Source organism: Pleurodeles waltl, chromosome 5, assembly GCF_031143425.1.
Source record: "Pleurodeles waltl isolate 20211129_DDA chromosome 5, aPleWal1.hap1.20221129, whole genome shotgun sequence".
NCBI classification, from domain to species: domain Eukaryota; kingdom Metazoa; phylum Chordata; class Amphibia; order Caudata; family Salamandridae; genus Pleurodeles; species Pleurodeles waltl.
Window position 1 is genome coordinate 716,609,096 of NC_090444.1, and position 19,635 is coordinate 716,628,730.

The following is a 19,635-nucleotide window of genomic DNA, read 5'->3' on the forward strand; positions in this document are numbered from 1 at the left end:
CATCGCACCACAAAGGTACCCCAGGTTCTCAGAGGAGGAGCTAAGGGTCATGGTGGAGGAAATCATCCGGGAGGAGCCACAGCTATTCGGATCACAGGTGCAGCAGACATCCATCACTAGGAAGATGGAGCTATGGCGGAGAATCGTGGATAGGGTCAATGCCTGGGACAGCACCCAAGAACAAGGGATGACATCAGGAAGAGGTGGAATGATCTACGGGGGAAGGTGCGTTCCATGGTAGCAAGACACCAGAGAGCAGTAAAGAGGACTGGCAGTGGACCCCCACCTCCTCCCCCACAACTAACAACATGGGAGAAGCAAGTCTTGGCAATACTGCATCCTGAGGGCCTGGCAGGAGTAGCTGGAGTACTGACCTCTGTTAAGCCAAATCTCTATTACTATCACCCCCCCTACCTGCATGCCATCACAAATCCCCACCCCTACCCTCACCCCCATCACCTCACCACCTCACATACACCCCACCATCACACCCCACCCATCCCAATACCAAGCCCTGCATGCACTACCAATGCATGGACATCACTCACATCCCTGCATGGCCACCCATCACTAAATCATGCACATTAGAGAGAATCACCTAGGCCACAAAGTAACTACTCACACAAGGCAAAGCTGGCAGGGCAATTGCAATCATACAGGGCAACACACCCATGCACAACATGTCACATGCAGAAACAATAACACTGCATTTACAACCCCACAGGTCCCACACCCAACGTCACCGGAGAGGAGGTGCCAGCAACATCCAGTCCCCCCACAGAAGAGGCCCACAGTGATGACAGCAGCTCTGCACGCCTGGATCAGGATGACTAACCTGGCCCATCAGGGACCTCTGGACATTTGGTTAGTTACCCAGGCACAGTCCCATACCACCACAGAGGCTCCCCCCTCAGGAAACACTACCACATCACCCACCCAGTGGGCCCATACCTCTGTCCCCAGGACCCGTCAATCAGCAGTGTGTCCACCACTACAGGGATCCCAGGGCACACCACAAACACAGGACGATCAGGGACCTGGGGTCAATGGTAGTGGGCACACGGTTCAGGGGACAGAGGCACAGGACAACAGGGACGCTGGGAGGACTGCTATGTGATAGGGGGAGGACAGGCCCAGGGAACCGATTCTCCACGAGACACTCACCAACATCCTGGGAGCATACCACCATTTCCAGGAGACGATGGGCCAAATACTGGCCAAGTTGCAGGAGACCCAGCGGCTGCAGGAGGGACAGTACCTGGGTATCAGGGAGGACCTGAGGGACATCCACACCACCCTGGTCACCATTGCAGGGGTGCTGGCAGACATGGCCAACACCATGAGGGCGCCAGTGGCACACCAACGGGCCCCTGACACTAGCCACACCAATGAACAGCCCTCCACCTCTGCTGATGCTAGTGGACAGGAGGCCCCGCCACAGGAACAACAGGCCACCAGCATCCCACCCCCTGCAGAAGGAGAACCACCACGCAAACGGTCCCTGCGATCCAGGCAGAAGCCAGAGACTATTGCCAAGACCCCCGCCAGGAAATAAGACTCTCCTGATTGTCACCCTTGTGTCCCACTCTGTCATCCTGTCCACCTTGAACTGCCATTGCTCCACTTCCTATGGCCCCTTGGACAATGCACCTGTGTGAGAAAGTAGCCTCTTTCTAGCCTTGTTACCCCCACTTTTGGCCTGTTTGTGAGTGTATGTCAGGGTGTTTTCACTGTCTCACTGGGATCCTGCTAGCCAGGGCCCAGTGCTCATAGTGAAAACCCTATGTTTTCAGTATGTTTGTTATGTGTCATTGGGACCCTGCTAGCCAGGACCCCAGTGCTCATATGTGTGTGGCCTATATGTATGTGTTCCCTGTGTGATGCCTAACTGTCTCACTGAGGCTCTGCTAATCAGAACCTCAGTGGTTATGCTCTCTCATTTCTTTCCAAATTGTCACTAACAGGCTAGTGACCAATTTTACCAATTTACATTGGCATACTGGAACAACCTTATAATTCCTTAGTATATCGTACTGAGGTACCCAGGGTATTGGGGTTCCAGGAGATCCCTATGGGCTGCAGCATTTCTTTTGCCACCCATAGGGAGCTCTGACAATTCTTACACAGGCCTGCCACTGCAGCCTGAGTGAAATAACGTCCACGTTATTTCACAGCCATTTTACACTGCACTTAAGTAACTTATAAGTCACCTATATGTCTAACCTTTACCTGGTAAAGGTTGGGTGCTAAGTTACTTAGTGTGTGGGCACCCTGGCACTAGCCAAGGTGCCCCCACATTGTTCAGGGCCAATTCCCCGGACTTTGTGAGTGCGGGGACACCATTACACGCGTGCACTATACATAGGTCACTACCTATGTATAGCTTCACAATGGTAACTCCGAATATGGCCATGTAACATGTCTAAGATCATGGAATTGCCCCCCCAATGCCATCCTGGTATTGGGGAGACAATCCCATGATTCCCCGGGTCTCTAGCACAGACCCGGGTACTGCCAAACTGCCTTTCCCGGGGTTTCACTGCAGCTGCTGCTGCTGCCAACCCCTCAGACAGGTTTCTGCCCTCCTGGGGTCCAGCCAGGCTTGGCCCAGGAAGGCAGAACAAAGAACTTCCTCAGAGAGAGGGTGTTACACCCTCTCCCTTTGGAATAAGGTGTCAGGGCTGGGGAGGAGTAGCCTCCCCCAGCCTCTGGAAATGCTTTGATGGGCACAGATGGTGCCCATCTCTGCATAAGCCAGTCTACACCGGTTCAGGGATCCCCCAGCCCTGCTCTGGCGCGAAACTGGACAAAGGAAAGGGGAGTGACCACTCCCCTGACCTGCACCTCCCCTGGGAGGTGCCCAGAGCTCCTCCAGTGTGCTCCAGACCTCTGCCATCTTGGAAACAGAGGTGCTGCTGGCACACTAGACTGCTCTGAGTGGCCAGGGCCAGCAGGTGACGTCAGAGACTCCTTCTGATAGGCTCCTTCAGGTGTTGCTAGCCTATCCTCTCTCCTGGGTAGCCAAACCTCCTTTTCTGGCTATTTAGGGTCTCTGCTTTGGGGAATTCTTCAGATAACGAATGCAAGAGCTCATCAGAGTTCCTCTGCATCTCTCTCTTCACCTTCTGCCAAGGAATCGACTGCTGACCGCGCTGGAAGCCTGCAAAACTGCAACAAAGTAGCAATGACGACTACTGCGACACTGTAACGCTGATCCTGCCGCCTTCTCGACTGTTTTCCTGGTGGTGCATGCTGTGGGGGTAGTCTGCCTCCTCTCTGCACTAGAAGCTCCGAAGAAATCTCCTGTGGGTCGACGGAATCTTCCCCCTGCAACCGCAGGCACCAAAGAACTGCATCACCGGTCCTCTGGGTCTCCTCTCAGCACGAAGAGCGAGGTCCCTTGAACTCAGCAACTCTGTCCAAGTGACTCCCACAGTCCAGTGACTCTTCAGTCCAAGTTTGGTGGAGGTAAGTCCTTCCCTCCCCACGCCAGACTGCATTGCTGGGAACCGCGTTTTTTGCAGCTACTCTTGCTCCTGTGCACTCACCGAGGATTTCCTTTGTGCACAGCCAAGCCTGGGTCCCCGACACTCTAACCTGCATTGCACGACCTCCTGAGTTGGGACTCTCTTGTGCAACTTCGGGTGAGCACCGATTCACTCCACTTCGTAGTGCCTGTTCAGGCACTTCTGTGGATGCTGCTTGCTTCTGAGTGGGCTCCTTCTCTTGCTGGATGCCCCCTCTGTCCCCTCACGCAATTGGTGACATCCTGGTCCCTCCTGGGCCACAGCAGCATCCAAAAACCCTAACCGCGACCCTTGCAGCTAGCAAGGCTTGTTTGCGGTCTTTCTGCAGGAAAACACTTCTGCACAACTCTTCACGACGTGGGACATCCATCCTCCAAAGGGGAAGTTTCTAGCCCTTGTCGTTCGTGCAGAATCCTCAGCTTCTACCATCCGGTGGCAGCTTCTTTGCATCCAAAGCTGGCATTTCCTGGGCATCTGCCCACTCCCGACTTTATCGTGACTTTTGGACTTGGTCCCCTTGTTCCACAGGTACTCTTGTCTGGAAATCCATCATTGTTGCATTGCTGGTGTTGGTCTTTCCTGCAGAATTCTCCTATCACGACTTCTGTGCTCTTTGGGGAACTTAGGTGCACTTTGCACCCACTTTTCAGGGTCTTGGGGTGGGCTATTTTTCTAACCCTCACTGTTTTCTTACAGTCCCAGCGACCCTCTACGAGGTCACATAGGTTTGAGGTCCATTCGTGGTTCGCATTCCACTTCTAGAGTATATGGTTTGTGTTGCCCCTATCCCTATGTGCCCCCATTGCATTCTATTGTGACTATACATTGTTTGCACTGTTTTCTATTGCTATTACTGCATATTCTGGTTTTGTGTACATATATCTTGTATATATTTGCTATCCTCATACTGAGGGTACTCACTGAGATACTTTTGGCATATTGTCATAAAAATAAAGTACCTTTATTTTTAGTATATCTGTGTATTGTGTTTTCTTATGATATTGTGCATATGACACTAGTGGTACTGTAGGAGCTTCACTCGTCTCCTAGTTCAGCCTAAGCTGCTCTGCTAAGCTACCTTTTCTATCAGCCTAAGCTGCTAGACACCCCTATACACTAATAAGGGATACCTGGGCCTGGTGCAAGGTGTAAGTACCCCTTGGTACTCACTACAAGCCAGTCCAGCCTCCTACAACCTGTGATACAAATAGACTGGACTATATCCTGGACTCTCCTCCACTCCCCCCCAGCCTATACAAATACCCCATCCACTTATTAGCACATGACTAAACATCCTTGTAAAAAATACAAGTATTGAGTCTGTCAAGTGATTGAACTATGTATTTGTAGACATTGCAATTCAACTGTACAGTCATGTATACTTAGGTATGACCTGTAGTTTGCTGCAGTCAATACACCAGGAGCCAGAGTGAGGCACAGATATCTGTGAATAGACATGTCAAAGGGTACAGTAAGTGTCCATAGTAGTCGGAACATCAGCCTGCCAGTGAAAACTTACAACACAAAACTGCAATGGTAGGTGAAGTTACAGTGTCTTACCTGTGTGTCACTGGAAGTACTGTCGAATCATTGCTGTTCTGTTGTCCACATCCTCATCCTGTGCCTCATCTTCGTCACGGTCCACAGGCTCCACTGATGCCACACGCCCATCTCCAGCCTCATCCTCCTGTAGAAAAGGCACCTGGTGTTTCAAGGCAAGGTTATGCAACATACAGCATGCCACAGTGATCTGGCACACCTTTTTGGGTGAGTAGCAGAGGGAACCACAGGTTAAATGGAGGCACCGAAATCTGGCCTTCAGAAGGCCAAAGGATCGCTCTATAGTTCTTCTTGTTCACCCATGTGTCTCATTGTAACGTTCCTCTGCCCTTGTCCTGGCATTCCTCACTGAGGTCAGTAGCCATGAGAGGTTTGGGTAACCAGAGTCACCTGCAAATACCGAGGGATACCTGTTAGCCAGACACTAACCCTTGGGGCCAACCCCACACCCATATACCAACATCCACTGGGTGGGGACCATGGGCTCACCTATTAGCCACACCCGGTGCCTCTGGAGTTGAGCCATCACATATGGGATGCTGCTATTCCACAGGACAAAGGCACCATGCACAGAGCCAGGATACTTTGCATTGACGCGGGAGATGTACTGGTCCGCCAGACACACTTTCTGCACATTCATAGAGTAAAAGCTCTTTCAATTTCGGAAAACCTGTTCATTTCTATGGGGGGAGAGGGGGACAAAGGTAATATGTGTACCATCTATTACCCCAATCCCCAATTATGTGGGGGATATGTCCCATTGCATAGAAATCAGCTTTCACTGTGGCCAAATCCTCCACCTGGGGGAAAACGATGTAGCTGCGCATGTGTTTAATCAGGGCAGACAACACTCTGGTCAGCACGTTTGAGAACATTGACTGCGACATTCCAGCTGCCAAGCCCACTGTCACTTGGAAGGAGCCAGTTGCCAAGAAATGGAGCACAGATAGGGCTTGCACAAGAGGGAGGATCCCAGTGGGGCGAGGGATAGCTGAGATCAGGTCTGGCTCCAATTGGGCACACAGCTTTCGGATTGTGGTCATATAGGTGAGGATAATGTGCCTGTCCTCCATTGTTGCCAAGTCCACCAGGGGCCTGTACACGGGAGAGGCCTCCATCTCCTATTCATCCGCAGCGGTTGTAATCTAGGGGGCAAAACGATGAGCATCTGGTCAGTTTTAAACATTTCCTAAATGTACGGTGCATTGCATGTTGTTACAGAAAGAGTATGTTGATGTTTAGCCCCAAAATGTGCCAATGTGTGCTGTGATGCAGTTAGGTGCCATGGCCTGCCCCCCCTAAATGGCAAGCTTGAATCGTGTGGCATAGCAACCATGTGACCCACGTCTGGGCGTGCGCTTCCCACTTATGGTGACAAATGCAAAAAGAACAGATGATGGACGGAATGCTGAACAATGTCAAACATTCACCCCCAGTCACAGATTTGGGCCTAAAGAACCAGTTACTTACCTTCGGTAACGTCTTTTCTGGTGGATACACTAGCTACCTGTGGATTCCTCACCTAAAGAATTTTCCCCACGCGCCAGCTTTCAACGGAAATTTTCTTCTAGCTCTGCACGTCGACGATGACGTCACAATTGCCCGACTCCCACGCGACGCCGTATGACATCATCTAGGCAATAAGAGGTCCTCGTCGACGTGCAGACATCAGTTATCACCATTTTTTACATGCCTTTGAGGTGAACAGGTGAACATTGACATTACAGATGTGATATGAGTACATCAATGAAACTTTTAATCGAATATTATGAAGCATAATTAAGAAAAATCAACAACACGAAACATATGCATAAAAATATATACCAATAAACACATGTTTCCTTTATATATATATATATATATATATATATATAGCAAACAAATTGGTCACAAAAGCGGTGCGCACTTACTGCTGGTGCAAGTGTAGGGGATTGACCACTCCCCTCGTTAAATGTCAAATATCAAAAGAATCACTGCACTCCCAGGAGATTCATATCAACCCATTTATTGGTAATAATCGTCAGCATTTCAACTATTACCACCTACTCGTTTCAACTTCCATCTTGATCACGGTGGTTTAACATGGATTGATTGCACCTGATTAATGATTTTTAACTTGAAGCATTGTGGGAGTTGTTGTCCATAATGTATATAACTATCAGCAATGGCATATTAATTCAGGCGGCAGCATCATACGATCAAAGATTTACAAGAGCATTTAACATCCTTATAGTTTTCCCCAATACTCCGTTGTTTTCAAAGTTCTTTCGAAAAAATGTTCTGTTTATAACACGTTTCCTTTCAGCTCAATGCTGCAGACACTGTTGTTGCCTTTCCAATGCTCGGTGTCTTATGTTCACTCTCCCACACCTGCCTGCTTTGGAATATTAAAAGTTCATGTAGATAAGCTCCCGGGCCTGTAACTTCTGTCTGTTTCACAGTGTACCGGCCGCATCGATGCCATAAGGGAAGAGTTTAAAAACGTTGCAGAATTTTCAACACGGCGCATTTGAAGCCACCAGCCATCAAGTTTATTTGAAATCTTCAAGTGTAAGACTACACACGCAAGGGATTAGTATCCCCCTTTCCATTCTTCACAACGTATTCGCTCTTCTCCAAATGGTCCCGGGCGCTGCCACTCGTAATTATAATAGCAAACAAATTGGTCACAAAAGCGGCGCGCACTTACTGCTGATGCAAGTGTAGGGGATTGACCACTCCCCTCGTTAAATGTCAAATCAAAAGAATCACTGCACTCCCAGGAGATTCATATCAACCCATTTAATGGTAATAATCGTCAGCATTTCAACCATTACCACCTACGCGTTTCAACTTCCGTCTTGATCACGGTGGTTTAACATGGATTGATTGCACCTGATTAATGATTTTTAACTTGAAGCATTGTGGGAGTTGTTGTCCATAATGTATATAACTATCAGCAATGGCATAATAATTCAGGCGGCAGCATCATACGATCAAAGATTTACAAGAGCATTTAACATCCTTATAGTTTTCCCCAATATTCTGTTGTTTTCAAAGTTCTTTCGAAAAAAAAATCTGTTTATAACACGTTTCCTTTCAGCTCAATGCTGCAGACACTGTTGTTGCCTTTCCAATGCTCGGTGTCTTATGTTCACTCTCCCACACCTGCCTGCTTTGGAATATTAAAAGTTCATGTAGATAAGCTCCCGGGCCTGTAACTTCTGTCTGTTTCACAGTGTACCGGCCGCATCGATGCCATAAGGGAAGAGTTTAAAAACGTTGCAGAATTTTCAACACAGCGCATTTGAAGCCACCAGCCATCAAGCTTATTTGAAATCTTCAAGTGTAAGAGTACACACGCAAGGGATTAGTATCCCCCTTTCCATTCTTCACAACGTATTCGCTCTTCTCCAAATGGTCCCGGGCGCTGCCACTCGTAATTATAATAGCAAACAAATTGGTCACAAAAGCGGCGCACACTTACTGCTGGTGCAAGTGTAGGGGATTGACCACTCCCCTCGTTAAATGTCAAATCAAAAGAATCACTGCACTCCCTGGAGATTAAATATATATACAAAAACCTTGCATCAGCAAATACATATGTACAATATATGTGCACTCACCCAAGGAATTCTTGGTAAGACCAGTCAAGCAACGGGGAGGCGGGTGCAACCGTGAGGAATCCACAGGTAGCTAGTGTATCCACCAGAAAAGGCGTTACGGAAGGTAAGTAACTAGTTCTTCTGATGGATACAACTACCTGTGGATTCCTCACCTAAAGAATAGAGTCCCAAAGCAGTACCACCTCCGGAGGTGGGTGCCTGAATGGTCAAACCAAGAAGTCCTGCAGCACTGAGCGTGCAAAATGGCCATCCCACCTAACCTCAGAGTCCAAACAATAATGCTTGGCAAAAGTGTGGAGGGATGCCCAAGTTGCAGCTTTGCAGATGTCAACCACAGGAACACCTCTAGCAAAGGCAGATGAAGCAGCCTTAGTCCTAGTGGAATGGGCTTGGAGCCCTACAGGAGGTTCTTTCTTTGCTAATGAATAACATAACTTGATGCAAAGAATGACCCACCTGGACAGCGTTCTCTTGTGGACAGCTTTGCCTCTCCTCTTCCCTACGTAATCAATGAAGAGCTGATCATCTTGCCTAAACTCCCTCGTCCTATCGACGAAGAAGCTCAACGCTCTTCACGGATCCAACCGGTGAAGTCTCTCTTCCTCCTTAGATGGGTGAGGTGGAGGATAGAAAGAAGAGAGATTAATGGACTGTCCCAAATGAAAGAGTGTAACAACCTTTGGAAGGAAAGCCGCCTTGGTCCTTACCGCCACTCTGTCCCTGTAAAAGGAAATATAAGGGGGCTCTATGCTAAGAGCCTGGAGCTCACTCACTCTTCTAGCCGATGGTATGGCCCCCAGAAAAACAGTCTTCAAAATTAGAAGCCTCAATGGACAACAGTGCATTGGCTCAAATGGCGATCCCATAAGAAAGGTCAGAACCAAGTTAAAATCCCACTGTGGCATAACAAATGGAGTGGGCGGAAACTTATTAGTAAGACCCTTAAGGAACCTTAAAACAATGGGCGACTTAAACAAGGATGGTTGAGCTGGAAGGCACAGAAAAGCAGACAGCGCTGATAAATAACCCTTAACTGTGGCAACTGCACAACCCCTCTGAGCCAAGGATAGAGCAAATAACAATACATCCGACAGAAGGGCCCTCAAGGGATCAATTTGGTTCTCTCCACACCAACTTACAAATCTGGCCCATCTGCTTGCATAGATCGATTTGGTGGAGTGTCGCCTGGCCGATAAAATAACTTCCACCACCTCCGACGGGAGAGAAAAGGAGCTCAGATTGCCCCGTTCAATCTCCAGGCATTAAGGTGCTGGCTCTGGAGGTGGGGGTGTAGAACCTGCCCCTGCGACTGCAACAGGAGGTCTTCCCTGCACGGGAGATGGAGCGGAGGGCACAGAGAGAGTTGGAGAAGATCCGAGTACCATACCCTCCTTGGCCAATCCGGGCTATTAAGATGACTTGTGCTTGATCTTGGCAGATCTTCCTCAACACCCGAGGAATCAAGGGTATGGGGGAAAAGCGTAATGCAACTGACCCTTCCAGGACATATGAAACGTGTCCCCCAAAGCTCCTTGCACCGGATACTGGAGGCTGCAAAACGACGGGCAGTGCGCATTCTCCCAAATGGCAAACCGATCTATCTGTGGATATCCCCACGTCTGGAAGATGTAAAGAGTCAGATCTGGATGAAGACGCCACTCGTGATCGGTCGAGATGAGCCGACTGAGACTGTCCGCACGCACATTCAGAACTCCGGCCAAATGATTTGCTACCAAGCAAATCCGGTGGTCCTGAAGGCAGGATCAGAGCCAAAGAGCTTCTCTGCAGAGAGGATACGACCCCACTCCTCCCTGTTTGTTTATATACCACATCACTGTAGTATTGTCCGTCAGGACCTGAACCGACTGACCGCGAAGGGAAGGGAGGAAGGCCTTGAGAGCCAGACGTATCGCCTGCAGTTCCAACAGATTGATGTGAAACATCTGTTCCACTGGAGACCAACAACCTTTGATCTTCAGGTCCCCCAGATGAGCTCCCCACTCTAGAGTGGAAGCATCCGTTACAACTGTGGCCACTGGCGAAGGTAGCAAGAACGGCCTTCCTTGCAACAGGTTGCCGACCGGATCCCACAATTGAAGATCTGCTGCAGCGTCTCTGGAGATCCGTATCGAGTCCTCGAGATCTCCCTTGTGTTGAAACCGACGCACCACTGAAGAGCCCTCATGTGCCAGCGGGCATGAGTGACCAGCAGAATGCAAGAAGCGAACAGACCGAGCAGATGAAGGACCTTGAGGACTGGAACGACGCTCCATCTTGAAACATTGGAATCAACGCCTTAATGTCCTGAATCCGCTGCGGCGGAGGAAAGGCCAGATTCAATGTTGTGTCCAGTACCGCCCCTATGAACAGGAGGTGTTGAGACTGCTCTAGGTGAGATTTGGGCACGTTCACTGAAAAGCCCAGGTCGAACAACAACTGGGTTGTCCATTGCAAGTGATGCTGCAAGAGCTCCGGAGACTTGGCTTTCATCAACCAAACGTCCAGATAAGGAAATACTGCCCCTTTCCTCTGAGCTCCACTGCAACCACCGCCATCACCTTCGTGAAGACTCGAGGTGCCGAAGTAAGACCAAACGGAAGGACCGCAAACTGATAGTGTTGCGACCCCACCACAAACTGGAGATACTTCCTGTGCGACTTGAGGATCGGGATATGGAAGTAAGTCGACAGACACCATCCAATTTCCTTTGTTCAACGCCAAAAGAACCTGTGACAGGGTCAGCATCTTGAACTTTTCCTGCTTGAGGAACCAATTCGAAATCCTCAGGTCCAGGATTGGCCTCAACCGACCATCCTTTTTGGGGATCAGGAAGTACCTTGAATAGCAGCCCTGACCCCTCTCCTGCTCTGGGACCAACTCCACTGCGCCTTTTGACAAAAGGGACATCACCTCCTGTTGAAGTAACAGAAGATGGTCTTTCGAACAGAAGGATGGGCAGGAAGGGATGGGAGGAGGAAACTCCCAAAAGGGAAGAGCATAACCTTTCCCCACAATATCGGTGACCCAGGAGTCTGATGTTATTGACTCCCACATGCGAAGAAAGTGAGATAGTCTCCCCCCTACAGGAGATGTGTGAACAGGGAGTGATGGAGAACTAAGGTTGCTTTCCCTGCTGCACCCCTCCGGAAGAAGAGGAAGAGGCAGAGTGCTGCTGGGCAGCCCCTCTAGTGCGTACTCTACCCCTGCCCCTGAACGGACCTATAAGGAAGAGTTGCTGACGATTGCTGTCCTGGCGCATGGAGCCTGCCACGAAAGGAAGCGCCACGACCAAATCCTCTAAACCTCTTAAATGATTTTAAAGAAGAGGAGGTGGCTGCTTGCAGTCCCAAGGATCTTGTTGTGGCTCTACTCTTCTTAAACTGCTCCAAGGCAGAGTTTGCTTTCGATCCAAAGAGTCTGTCTCCATCAAATGGCAGGTCAAGCAGTGTGGTCTGAACATCAGGAGAGAACCCTGATGACTGCAGCCAGGCATGCCTCCTCGTCGCTATGGATGTGCCCATAGCCCTGGCCACTGAGTCGGAGGTGTCCAGCCCAGATTGAATCACCTGGGTCGCTGCAGCCTGAGCGTCCGACAAAAGGTTCTGCACCTCCTGCGACATTCCAGGGTGCCCCTTAGCCTTGTCCATAAGGGCATAAATGTAACGTCCTAAAATGCAAGTAGCATTTGTAGATTTCAAAGCCATGCTACATGACGAGAAGGCCTTTTTAGCTGACTGGTCCATTCTCTTAGACTCCCTGTCTGCAGGAACTCCATGAAACGATCCAGGAGCAGAACGAGAGGAACAGGAAGCTTGCACAACCAAACTCTCCGGAGTCGGGTTCTTGGACAAAACTGCTGGATCACCTAGGGCCACTCGGTATCGTCTCGCCACCGGCCTATTCACGGCAGTCGAAGTCACTGGCTTCTTCCAAACTTCCCTAATAGGGTCCATAAGAGCCTCATTGAATGGAAGAAGCGGCTCCGCCACAGCTGATGCTGGGTGCAACACCTCAGTAAGGATGTTGGTCTTAACCTCTGCAACAGGAAGAGGAAGGTCCAAAAAGTCTGCTGCCTTCCGCACCACGGCCTGAAAAGAGGCAGCCTCCTCTGTATACTCCCCCGGAGAAGCAGAGTCCCACTCCGGGGAAGTGTCTAGACCGCTTGCTGTGTCCAAACCTTGCAGGTCCCCTGAAGGCTCCATGATCTCCCCTTCCTCCAAGTGTTGTTTCTCATATTCCTGCTCCTCCAGTAGCCTTACAGCCAACCTTCTGGAGCGGAGTCTGGACTCGAGCCCCCGCTTCGATAAGGCGTCAGCCGACGCGGAAGACCTCGGACGGCGTCGACCCATTGAGTCATCCGACGTCGGATCCCTCTGCGCCACAGGCATCTTCAAGGTGGATAGGATCCGTGGTGAATCCATCGACGCCGGGACGGTGGATGTCGTCGGCATCACCGGTCTTCTGGGCGACGCCATAGGCATTGGTGCCGAAGCGGTACTTCCCGAAGGAAGAAAGGGCGTAAAGGGCGTCGGCCGGTAAGAGGCCGGAACACCCATGTCAAAGGCAAAAGGGCCCGACGGCCCCACATGCACACCTCCAGGCGCCATGGTGGCAAATATATTAAACATAGCATTAAGAAATGCTGCCGGATCCGTGCCCAGCGCCGGGAACGCTGGATAAGTTTGAGGAGCCTGTGCTTGAGGTGAAGCCGGCATCGGGTCAGGCATCTCCTGCTCCGAAGAAGCCCTCGGCTCCTGTTGTGGGTCAACTTTATACACCGACAGAGGAGACGCTGGTGAAGCTGGAGTCGTCGGAGGCGGAGACGGAACAGTTGGGCTGACCTCCCACGTCAGTCGGCGCCGAGCCGATGGTGATCTCGAACCGGAGCGGTCCCTGCTCGACCGACGCCGTGATCCATGTCGACGCCGAGAGTCCCCATGAAGTCGATGAGACCTCGAGGATTTTGAAGAAGATTCTCTGTGGTGATGCTTCTCCTTCTTCTTTTTGGACCGAGCCAGAAACAATTTGGCCTACCGTTCTTTCAGGGCCTTTGGATTCATGCGTTGGCATGAACCGCACAACTCAACTTCGTGGTCAGAACTAAGGCACCACAAGCAACTGTCTTGTGGGTCCGTGACCGACATCCGACCTCCGCACTGCTTACAGGGTTTAAAACCCGACTTCCTAGGCTGCGACATAGTCACACCGAAGTGAAACTGTAGCTCCCTGGTAGCCTCGAAGAAAAACACGTTACTCGAAGGCACGGAAAAAAGGGAACTGACATCTGCACGTCGACGAGGACCTCTTATTGCCTGGATGACGTTATACTGCATTGCGTAGGAGTCGGGCAATTGTGACGTCATCGTCGACGTGCAGAGCTAGAAGAAAATTTCCGTTGAAAGCTGCCACGTGGGGAAAATTCTTTAGGTGACGAATCCACAGGTAGTTGTATCCATCAGAATCCATAGTTTTTTGCTTGCCATGCCATTCCAGTTTCGACCCAGACATGTGCAAATTAGTCTTGAACCTATGCCACATGGGAACAGTCCAGCCTGTAATTGCAGACCAGGTCCTCCCTGGACCAGAAAAAAATATCCTGGGAACGGTTATGGGGTATCCCCCCTCATCAACCAGGATAACTTGAATCTGGTGACCTAATAAGCACTGGACCCACATCTAGGCATACCCTTCCCCCATTCTAAAAGTGGAATTTTCAGAATTGCAATTAAAAATCTAACTTCACCATAAGTTAGGATTTTAAACTGTGGTTCCAGAGATACCAAACATGAACTTATTACCTATTCCAATTTGGAAATTACACTTCCAAAATGCAATAGGTTAACACCAATGTTATCCTTTGGGAGAGATAGGCCTTGCTGTAGTGAAAAATGAATTTAAGAAATGTTGTCTACCAGAACACGCAAAACTAAAAGTGCATGTTCTACTTTGTAAATTAATTGCGCCCCGTCGTCTTGGCTGTCCAGGTCCTATCCCAAGGGTGTCTTATATGTATTAAAAAGGAAGGTTTGGGCCTGGCAAAAGGTTTACTTTGCCATGTTGAAATGACAGTTTAAAACTGCACAAAAACAGGCTGCACTGGCAGGCCTGAGGAAAGTTTAAAGGGCGACTTAAGTGAGTTGCACACACAGTGGTGCAGACAGACAAGTAGCATATAATTTACAGGCTCTGGGCAAATATAGTGCCATTTTACTGGGGACTTATAAGTAAACTAAACATGCCTATTGGTTCTAAGTTATTGTTACCATGTTTTAAGCAGAGAGCACAAGCGCTTTAGCACCAGTTAGCAGTGGTAAAGTGCACAGAGTCCTAAGGCCAACAAAAACAAAATCAACAAAAAATAGGAGGAATGAAATCAAAAGGTTTGGGGATGACTCTGCAGAAACGGCCAAGTCGAACAGTGGATGTGCATCTGCTCTTGATTATGTATGGAATTAACTGGAAATTATGATGCAGGTTCCTCAATTTTTTTAGTAACATTCACGGAGAAGCCACACCCATGCAATATGTCAAAGAAATAACCCAAAAATTATTTCAGAAGTTTACACATCTGTAGCCCATGATGCCTGAGATTCATGAACCATTAAACTGTATCTGAAACAAAAAGTGAGAGTGAGTATAATGGCAAAGATAAAGCCTTGCAGGACACTGAAAAGAAGTAGAACGTAAAACACAAGGACTGGACCTCGCCCAGCTCAGGAGTTTACCCTCATTGGACACAATTGAAGGACTGTAATAAAATTTTAATCCGGACCTGTATCATTATTCTGAAAGTCCCTTTTCCTGTCAGGGCAAGCAGGAGTAAAAAAACTGAGTACAGCAGGAAAGACAAGTATGTAAAGTGGAAAAATGAATCAGGAAGTGAAGCTGAGGTCACTGTAAAGAAAGAAGAGTAGGCTTTAGACTTTAAGACTCGCTATAAAAAGAAAAAAAATAGCTGGAATAACTAAGAAACATGCCATGCAAAATACAGATATTTCTGCAGAACTTTCCTTGGTTGATGGAGTTTCTGGAAAGCGCAGCAGGAGTGCAGACAGTTCACCAGACTCTCAACAGCATCTGGTGGTGACTATAACATAGAGATAAAGACTGAGGGGAAAATATCATGCAGAATAAAAGCAATATTATGGCCACATTTATTGGATGCTTATAATATCATTCTTGCTGAAGATGACTGGCAGACAGTTTTCCCAGGGGGTGGACCTCAGGGTGAGGAGGTAATAATGCAAGTCTTTCCCTCCTTAGTGCCTAAATACCTCAGGGAAAAATATGTAAGCAAGTGGACTTTAAACCAGGATTCAGTCTTGTATAGGGAGGGTGGGACAAAGGATCAGTTCCCATGTCATTCCCTTAACGTATGTGTTCCAAGTGCTGGCTCAATATTTTCTGAAGCCAGTCTAAATGCAACAAAAAAAACATATTTTAGACCTACTACAATCAGGGCAATATGGTGCTTGTCAATTTACAATGAAAGTACCTCCTTTTCCAATTTTAACATTGATAGTTCACAGCACTGGCCCAATACCTGAACCTCATGCATAAAAATATAAAATGATCCCAAATATTACAGTGGGGTTTAGGACAAAGAAGGGGCCTGAAGCCAGTATCTAACAGTGTTTTCATTCAGTGGGTTTCAATACTCGTAGGAGAGGTTGCCTCTGGAATTTAAGAATAGCTGGGGCCTATGTGTAGGAAGAATTATGGAGATCTTACAAGAAGATCCAGAGGCTATGTCTCACATTGATGCCAGTTACCTCAAAAACTATGACTTGGCTGAACATATGTAATATTCCATGGATATGAAATATTCAGTGGACGTAGAGGGTTGGCATCTGACTTCCAACAGAAGTGTGCTACTTTACAACCTACAAATGCATTGGAAACGCTACACACTCTGGTAATTTCAGAGGAGCTTACTTGCCACACTATGCTGATCGAGTGAAGCACTTGTATAATAGCTATCCTATGAGAAGTGCAAGCAGACATGTTAGATATTAAACATTTAAAAAACTAGAGATAACAAAACAAACCTAGAGCCTGATTTGGATCCTGATGGTCTTATCGCCAATCTGTGTCAGCGGAGGACCCGAAAAGACCATCAAGGTGACGGTGTTCTACCCACCGTATTTAGGTGTACTATGGTCAAGCCACAACAGAGTGCTCTCCCTAGCTGTCAGGCTAGCGGGGTCCCATCACCCATATTTAGATGTGACAGTCCTGCAGGTGGTGTACTGGCAGCGGTTTGCTGACAGAGGGAGGACAGCTCTGGACCCAATGTACATTGGACAATGGCATTCATTGGCCATGGATTAGAGGTACATTTCACACGCACACACACACACACACACGTGCACACACACACACACACACTGTACCTTTTACCATATGTGAACCCCTGCAACACACATGACACAACCACAACAACCAAGACACCTACACACATCTACACAAACACACTCACACATCACAACTACATACATCACAACAAAGAATGCCACACAACACTCACCTTGATGTGGCACGCAGCAACACAACACACAATACAACATACACAACAACATCAATGTCATTTGAAAATTGCACCCACATTGACACAACCACATCACCCAGTACACCTCCCTCCAACTCACACAGCCAATCGCATTGCACACACACATAAACATACTGACTCACACACACAACTCTAAGCACCATGACAGTTGCAGGTCCCCTTGCAATGAGCACACAAGGACACAGTTGGAAGGTGTGACTGCACTGTCATTGTCATGCCAGCGTTCATTTGGCAATAAATCCTGACACTATAATGACAGTTGTGTATGTGTGCGAAATGTGTTGTGTACCAATGTGTCCCCATCCGTGTGTGACCCACTCATATCCCCAAAATATGCATGTCACAGTAAATTAAAACAATTAATGTGACATGCATATGTCTGTAATGGTCCCGAACTCATGTGCAATGACCCCCTCCAATGCATACTTCCAATGCAGGTTCCCCACCTTCAGGTCTGGTGGTGGGGGGGTCCCGTCGTCAGGTGTCAGCAGCGAGGGAGAGTGTTGCCCAGTCATGTCCAGACAGAAACGGACGAAAAACTGTGAAAGATGAGTTTGCACCTTTCCCCACCCCGCCAATCAGCCAAGTCAGAAGTAGAGGTCGGACCGCCACTTTTTGCTTGACTGTAAGGCACATCTAAATCTGCACTGTGGTAAGTGTGACCCACCACCAGCCACTATTTACAGTGGCTCTGTGGCAATGGATAGGAATCCTTGACAGAGTCAGCAGGACCCGGGCGAGTTATTGTCTATGGGACTGCCAACATCTAAATCGGATTGTCACGTAGGCTCTCATTATTCTAATGAGACTACTGGATTTTGAGCAGAAAGATCGTCCACGCTGTGGGAGACTAAGTCTAACCCACTATGGGTGACCCTTGTCACTCTAAATCCGGGTTTTGCTCCGGCTAACTAGCAGTGCCTCGTCTCAACCAAGAGGTAGAGATGATTGGGCAGCCGAATGCATGACATATTGTACTTCTCAGGGAAGTCGTTCTCACTCAAGTCGCATCCGGTTCTCTCATTCACAATTCGGTCTCATATATAAATGACAATAAAAAGCAGTATAAGTTTTAAAGACTGGTTTGATAAAATGACTGCTTTTAAGATAGCAAAGCGAGAGCTGCAATAACCAGGACGACACAACATGACAATATTAAAATGGTGATGAGGGGAGTGAAGCATAAGAATAACGCCATCATACTGTCACTAGAACCTATGGACTATTTCCTGTCTAAGTCATAATCTGAGCACAGCATGTTAAGCTCTAGTTCTGCCTTTCAGGTACCCCCGGGAGGACTTCAACCCTCATACCTGAGCAAAGGCCTGTAGCCTACGTTAGTATCTGCAGCAAAGCATTCAGTGATCAACATACAGTTGTGGTTCCCTGGCTGGAATCTCCCTCTTAACGTGTAATGGGACTAGGAAGTGTTTTTATAATAACACAGCTGATGTTCTAAGAAAATGTCCCTACGTAAGGATAGGTATTTTCTACGAATGTTGGAGACTAAACTTCTATCACGTTCACCGGCAATGTACCAAACTGTAGCCTTGACTGAAGCACAAAGTGATCAGGAATGTCTTGTTTGTGAACACAGTGCTGGGCTAAGCAAAACAGTTAGATAGATGAAAATAAAACAAGACCGTAAAACTGGTTATTGTAAAAATAACAATGCGAAGCCAAATAAAATATATCTGGGTCAAAGTGCACAGCAGCCTAGTGTGTTAAACTAACGTGCATGGAGCTATAACTAAAATGGCTACACAACAGGATGGGTGGACTGCGTGCTTCCCATAAAAAAATTGGCAGCGGACCCATTACCGCCAAGATCCAAATCAGGCCCTTACTAATTAGAGTTATTCCCACTGCCTTAGGGTATAGAAATGTTGTTTACAAAGAGGGAAAGACAATTCCCATAGCGTATTGATCACATCTGTACTCCACTGCTGAAGCAGGCTTCACTCCCACAGAGAAAATTCTTACTGTGGTGCAGACTGAAATGCTGGCACAGTAGCCTTTGGCTCAGGGGAAACCAATAAGTGAAGTCTCCTCACACAAGAATGTTTTGTGTTAGTACACTCAAAGTGTTCTTCAAATGCCTAATGCTCTTCTTCTGCTACACTGCGAATTCAAGCTACTACATACAAACACTAAAATACTAGACAGTTTCACTGCACAGTCCACAAAAAAACACACGCCCTGTTGCTTGTGGCATAAAAAGTAGTTCTATCCGTTCCTAAACTAATAGTTTAAGATTTGGCACTTTATGTGCAAGGGTACAATGTAGATCTACAACAGATCAGGGAAAAAGTGGATGTTTTTCAGGATAAGTTTCGTTTGAACATTGTGTAGCACACCAGCACACCAGGGATCA